Consider the following 7,296-nt stretch of genomic DNA (forward strand, 5'->3'; position numbering starts at 1 on the left):
TCCATTTTCCATGTATTCGGTACAGGGGGACCTCGGCGTACGAGGGTGGGACACGCACCGTGAACGGTGGGGAGTGTCGAGGGACAGGGGGACCTCGGCGTACGAGGGTAGGACACACACCGTGAATGGTGGGGAATGTCGAGGGATGGGGAGACCTCGGCGTACGAGGGTAGGACACGCACCGTGAACGGTGGGGAGTGTCGAGGGACGGGGGGACCTCGGCGTACGAGGGTAGGACACGCACCGTGAACGGTGGGGAGTGTCGAGGGATGGGGAGACCTCGGGGTACGAGGGTAGGACACACACTGTGAACGGTGGGGTATCGAGGGACAGGGGGAACTCGACGTACGAGGGTCGGACACGCACCGTGAACGGTGGGGTGTCGAGGGATAGGGGGACCTCGGCGTACGAGGGTAGGACACACACCGTGAACGGCGGGGAGTGTCGAGGGACGGGGGGGACCTCGGCGTACGAGGGTGGGACACGCACCGCGAACGTTGCGGAGAGTCGAGGGACGGGGGGACCTCGGCGTACGAGGGTAGGACACACACCGTGAACGGCGGGGAGAGTCGAGGGACGTGGGTCCTCGGCGTACGAGGGTCGGACACGCACCGTGAACTGAGTGTCGAGAGATGGTGGGACCTCGGCGTACGCGGGTCGGACACAGACAGTGAACGGTAGGGAGTGTCCCGGCCCTCCTCCCCCCCCCCCCCGATATCGGCACGGCCCCGCGGCGGATCCCTCGGCCACCCACCGCCAGGTTTCTCAGTCTCCTCCTGGTCGCCTCCCTCTCGGCCACGGCCGCCTCCTCCTCTTCGCCGGGGATCACTTAGGTCCCCGGCGGGAGCTGCGCGCTGGCGTAGGACGGCGGGAATCCCGGGATCTGGCACAGCGGCTCCGTCACCAGGAACGTTGTGTCCGCCTTCGCCGGGATCGGCATCATGGAGAGAGGCTGAGGGGGGGGGGGGGAGGAAGGGAGAAGAGGGTCTTTAACCGTGTACTGTCCTTTAAACCCTCCCTCAGTCCATCTTGTGCTGCCCTCCCCGTGTCATAGACCATAGAACGTACATCAAGAACAGGCCATTGGGCCCACAATGTCGTACCGTCCAAGCTGAAACTCAAATCAAAATCGACACCAAACACTCCACCTTCCTCATCTCCACGTGCCTCCCCAAACGTCTCTTAAAAGCCCCTAATGTATTTGCCTCTAGCGGCAGATCAGGCAACCACCACTCTCCGAATAAAAAAAAACTTACCCCTCACATCCGCACCCCCGACACCTTCATTGCCTGCCCTCTGGTACTAGACATGTCAACCCTGGGAAACAGATACCCCCCTGTCCATTCTATCTATGCCTCTCATAATCCTATAAACTGCTCTCGGTTCTCCCCTCGGCCTCCGGCGTAAGGAACCCACGTTTATCCAGCCACTTGTGACAGCATGTGCCCTCTAAACCAGGCAGCGTCCTGGTGAATCTCTTCTGCCCCCTCTCCAAAGCCTCGACATCCTTCCCGTACTGGGACGGACAGAACTGTCCACAGTTCTTCAGGTGTAGCCTGATCAGAGTTTGATAAAGTTGCAACATCACCCGCTGACTCTTGAACTCAAAGTCTTGACTAACAAAAGCGAGCGTCCTTAGCCGCCTCATCGACCTGCGTGGCCGCTTTCAAGGAGCTGTGAACTTGGATCGCAAGATCCCTCTGCTCAGCGACGCTGGTAAAGATCTTGACATGAACAGAGTACTTTCCACTGCAGGAATCATCCTCTCCACATCCACTCTATCTGCGTCCTCTGGTCCTAGACTCTCCCACTATAGGAAACATCCTCTCCACATCCACTCTATCTGTGGTCCTAGACTCCCCCAATATAGGAAACATCCTCTCCACTTCCACTCTGTCTGTATCTTCTGGTCCAAGTCTCCCCCACTATAGGAAACATCCTCTCCACATCCACTCTATCTGTGTCCTCTAGTCCTAGAATCCCCCACTATAAAAAAACATCCTCTCCACATCCACTCTGTCTGTATCCTCTGGTCCTAGTCTCCCCTTCTACTGGAAACATCCTCTCCACATCCACTCTATCTGTGTGCTCTGTTCCGAGACTCCCCCATCATAGGAAACATCCTCTCCACATCCACTCAATCTGTCTTCCTAGACTCCCCCACTGTAGGAAACTTCCTTTCCACTTCCACTCTATCTAAGTCCTCTGGTCCTAGACTCGCCCACTATGGGAAACATCCTCTCCGCATCCACTCTGTCTGTACCCTCTGGTCCTAGACTCCCCATCTACAGGAAACATTCTCTCCACATCCACTCTATCTGTGTCCTCTGGTCCTAGACTCCCCCACTACAGGAAACATCCTCTCCACATCCACTCTATCTGTGTCTTCTGGTCCTAGACTCCCCCACTACAGGAAACATCCTCTCCACATCAACTCTATCTGTGTCTTCTGGTCCTAGACTCCGCCACTATAGGAAACGTCCTCTTCACATCCACTCTATCTGTGTCCTCTGGTCCTAGACTCCCCCACTATAGGAAACATACTCTCTACTTCCACTCTATCTGAGTCCTCTGGTCCTAGACTCCCCCACTATAGGAAACATCCTCTCCACATCCACTCTATCTGTGTCCTCTGCTCCTCGACTCCACCAGAATAGGAAACATCCTCTCCACATCCACACTATCTGTGTCCTCTGGTACTAGACTCCCCCACTATAGTAAACATCCTCTCCACATCCACTCTGTATCTTCTGGTCGAAGACGCCCCCACTATAGGAAACATCCTCTCCACATCCACTCTGTCTGTATTCTCTGGTCCTAGACTCTCCCACTATAGGAAACATCCAGTCCACATCCACTCTATCTCCTTCCTCTGGTCCTACACTCCCCCACTATGGGAAACATCCTCTCCACATCCACTCTATCAGTGTCCTCTGTTCCTAGACTCCCCAAATATAGGAAACATCCTCTCCAAATGCACTCTATCTGCGGTCCTAGGCTCCCCCAATATAGGAAACTTCCACTCCGCATCCACTCTTTCTGTATCCTCTGGTCCTAGACTCCCCCTCTACAGGAAACATCCTCTCCACATCCACTCTATTTGTGTCCTCTGTTCCTAGACTCCCCCATCATAGGAAACATGCTCTCCACATCCACTCTGTCTGTGGTCCTAGACTCCCCCACTATAGGAAACATCCTCTCTCCATCCACTCTATCTGTGTCCTCTGGTCCTAGACTCCCCCACAATAGGAAACATCCTCTCCACATCCTCTCTATCTTCCCTGCGCAGGTCTCCACCTCTGACTACGGTGAAAAATACGTGGACCTTACATATGGTTAACGTCTGACGGCGATGGTGCGTCTGGCAACGGCAGCAGGTACGAATGGATTGGGAGCTCCTAGTCAGAACCCTGTACGGCAGCGGCACAGGGTATTTGGTCGCTCGCAGCTGGGACTGAGCGGCAGCTGTTTTCGGCAGACCCCTATGCGACTGATCAGCCCTATGTATGGACCGCATTGCTCACCCCAATTCGGGAAGGGCGTAGAAAAGGTGGATTATAAATTGCCTATTCAATCACTCAGCTGGATAGGTTACCGCGACTATCGGGCTATTCCACCACTGCGGTCGAAATAAGAAACAATGCAACCTGAAACTGACAGCATGGAATGAAAGGACTCCCCTGGACGCTGATGGCATCTCTGACAGACCTCAACGGAGAACAGTCTTGATCGCTGCCGAGCTGAGGCGCTCAACATCGACATTGCTGCCCTGAGTGAGACCAGGCGCCGGGATGGAGGCTCTTTAACAGATGGGTTCCACCTTCTTCTGGAAAGATTTCTCCCCAGGTGGACAACATCACCACGGAGTAGTAATGGCCATCGAGAACACCTTTCTACCAAGTCTCACAGAAACACATGTTGGCATTAGTGAAAGACTAATGACTCACCGTATCCTCCTGGCAAAGGAACGTTATGCCACGCTTCTCAGTGCCTGTGCACCATCTTTTCCATCTGGGAATGAGGCCAAGGAATGCTTTTATCAGACATGGGATGAAGCATTTTGCCGGATCCCTAAGAACCATAAGATCTTTTTGGTTGGGGAATTCAACGCCAGGGCGGGACAGAACAACAGGATATGGAGTGGAGTGCTAGGTAGGCATGGTATTGGCAAGGTCAATGCAACTGGCACGAGACTACTCATTCTTTGCTCTGAGCATAACCTTACCATAACCAACACCATCTTTCAGCAGAAGGCAAAATATAAGACCTCGTGGATTCACCCTCGCTATAAACATTGCCACATGATCGACTTCGTCATTGTGAGACGTAGTGACATCAAGGATGTTCTCATCACCCGTGCCGTGATAGGTGCAGAGTGCCGGACTGACCATCGGATGATTGTGGCCAAGCTCCATATGAAAGTGCGCCCCACCCGCCTTGCGGCTGCAAAAGCTCAATTAAAAGCGGCTAAATTGCAAACGCCTGAGAAACACTGAATCAAGAAATGAGTTTCGACGCAACCCAGCTGAGAAACTTAGGAAGCTGGTACCTTGTCTCAGCTCAGAAAATACCATGGAACGACAGAGGACCTATATCAGCTCTGCGCTCTGTGAGGGAGCAGCCCAATCCATCGGCCAGAAGAGCAGGAACCACCAAGACCGGTTTGACGATAACTCAGACACTACCCACAACTTGCTTAAGGACATGCACAAAGCACACCGGGCAACATTAGACAACCCCTCATCCACCAGCATCAGACAGCATTGGCCGGCAGCTCGGAGGAAAGTGCAAAAGGCAATTCGGGCCATACAAAATGAGTGGTGGACCTAAAAGGCACATGAGATTCAGTTCTTTGCCGATAATAATGACATGCATATTTTTTACAATTATGTCAAAACCATCTACGGCCCAATAAATCGATGCATTGCTCCCCTGAAAACAGAAGATGGTCTAACACTTTTGAATAATCAGAATACCATTCTGCTGAGGTGGGCTGAGCATTTTAACACCCTGCTTGATCAAGACTCTGACGCAGACCCCACCATCCTGGACGAACTGCCTGAATGTCCACGTATCCACGACCTCAGTCTACCACCAACCTTCCAGGAGGTTCTATCAACTGTCCATTCCCTTAAGAACAACAAGTCCCCTGGCACTGACAATCTCCCTGCTGAGCTACTGAAGAACGGAGGGCACATGGAGGGCTACTGAAGAATGGAGGCGAACCCTCTACGAGTACATCACCGATGCCTGGACTGACGAGAACATCCCGCAGCAATGGAGAAATGCAAACACCGTTGTCATTTTTAAGGACAAGGGTGACATCTGTGGCAATACTAGGGGCATCTCACTCCTTTTTGTTGCTGGCGAAGGTGATGCTTCAGAGGCTCATCGGTAGCATCACTGAGTCAATGCTGCCCGAATCGCAGTGTAGGTTTAGGAAGAACAGGAGCACGGTCGACATGATCTTCACAGCCCGGCAGCTTCAGGAAAAGTGCCGGGAGCAACATCAGGACCCGTTTATGGCCTTTGTCGACCTCTCCAAAGCATTCGACACAGTGCAAAGAGCTTTTATGGGATGTCCTCCTCAGGTGTGGCTGTCCCAATGCATTTGTTAACATCCGCCGCCAGTTCCAGGATGGGATGACTGATCGGGTGACCATAGCAGGACAAGAGTCCGAGCCCTTCCTTGTACACACAGGGGTGAGGCAGGGGTGTGTGCTAGTGCCAGTGCTCTTTACCATCTTCCTCCTGTGTGTTGCCAAGCCTCTCCGCAACGAGACTGAAGACAGCAGCGGTGTGCCAGAGGACGTCAGATCAGATGGCAACCTCTTTGACATCAGGCGGCTCCAGGGCACCACCAAACTCCATAGAGAGCGGGTCCTGGAGCTGCAGTATGCAGATGATTGTGCTCCTGTGGCCCACATTCCGGAGGATCTTCAGACTGTCCTTGCTGTGGCGGTGAGAGCGTACAGCAGGATGGGGCTGACCGTCAATACCACCAGGACAGAAGTGGTTTGCCAATGGAGTACCAGTGTTCCACCCACCCTACCTGCCTTCACTGTTGGTGATGAAAAGCTGTCAGTAGTTCCATCTTTAAAATATCTGGGCAGGATTCTATCTGAGGATAGCGGCATTGACAACGACATCCGGAGCCGCATTAAACAGGGATGAGCTGCCTTTGGGAGACTTCGGCGTTGTCTTTCAGAACAGGAGCCTTCGTCCCTCCACAACGGTCGTTGTATACCAAGCGGTCTGTGTCACCACCCTCCTCTATAGCTGTGAAGCTTGGGGAAACTACAGCCGTCACATCATGTCCTTGGTGCGCTTCCACATAAGCTGCCTTCAGCGCATCCTGGGAATTACTTGGCGTGAGCTGGTGCCTCACACTGAAATACTGGTAAAGACCAACTGCAGGGGTATTGAGGCCATGATCACCTATCGTCAGCCGCAGTGGCTGGGGCACGTGATAAGGATGCCCACATGTCGGCTACCCCGCGGAGTGTTATACTGCCAGCTACATCATGGTCGACGCTCAGCTGGAGGGCCGAAGAAGCGCTATAAGGTTCAGATGAAGAATGATTTAAGGAGTGCAAAATGAGACCCGAGGACCTGGAGGATGTTGCTGCTGACCATAACACTTGGCGACTGCTGTGTAGGGACGGGTTCGTATTCTGGAGATGAAAAGAACAACCAGAAGACAGCAGAAGAGAGCCAGGAGAAATGCAGCCATGGTTGCCATGATTACTACCACGACCACATGTACATGTCCCACCTGCAATAGAGCTCGTGGGTCCAGGACAGGACTGTATGGTCATCAGAGATCTCACGGTTAAAGGAGTGTATGTCGTCATCGGATCTCGATGGACAACAGAAAAAGAACGATGGTGTACAGTGCTGGGTGTGTACAGGACCGTGTGCTCACTGAACAGCGCTGCGAGTTTTATTGTTCTGCGTCCTGGCAGTGTAGGGCTAGATATTGTAAGGTTCACTGTCCCTGCCTTCAAATGTTGACTGTGCTTGAGCAGTGACATATGCAGGACATGTTTATACCAGAGACAGACCATTCCCTTCCCTTGCAGTACGGGTCAGATGTTGTTAGAATCTCTGTCGTTACAGTACGGTGCCGGCAGTTTAAACATCATATTTAACTGCATGTGGTCTGTGTCTCACAATGTACTAAATTTCCCCAAAGGACTTACCCATAGAAATGGTCAGAGAGACTAAATAGCACTTATCTTCAGTATCAACACCCAGAGAACATCAGCAGACCACCTTTCTCATCACGCTTTCCTC

Source organism: Hypanus sabinus, unplaced genomic scaffold, assembly GCF_030144855.1.
Source record: "Hypanus sabinus isolate sHypSab1 unplaced genomic scaffold, sHypSab1.hap1 scaffold_368, whole genome shotgun sequence".
NCBI lineage: Eukaryota > Metazoa > Chordata > Chondrichthyes > Myliobatiformes > Dasyatidae > Hypanus > Hypanus sabinus.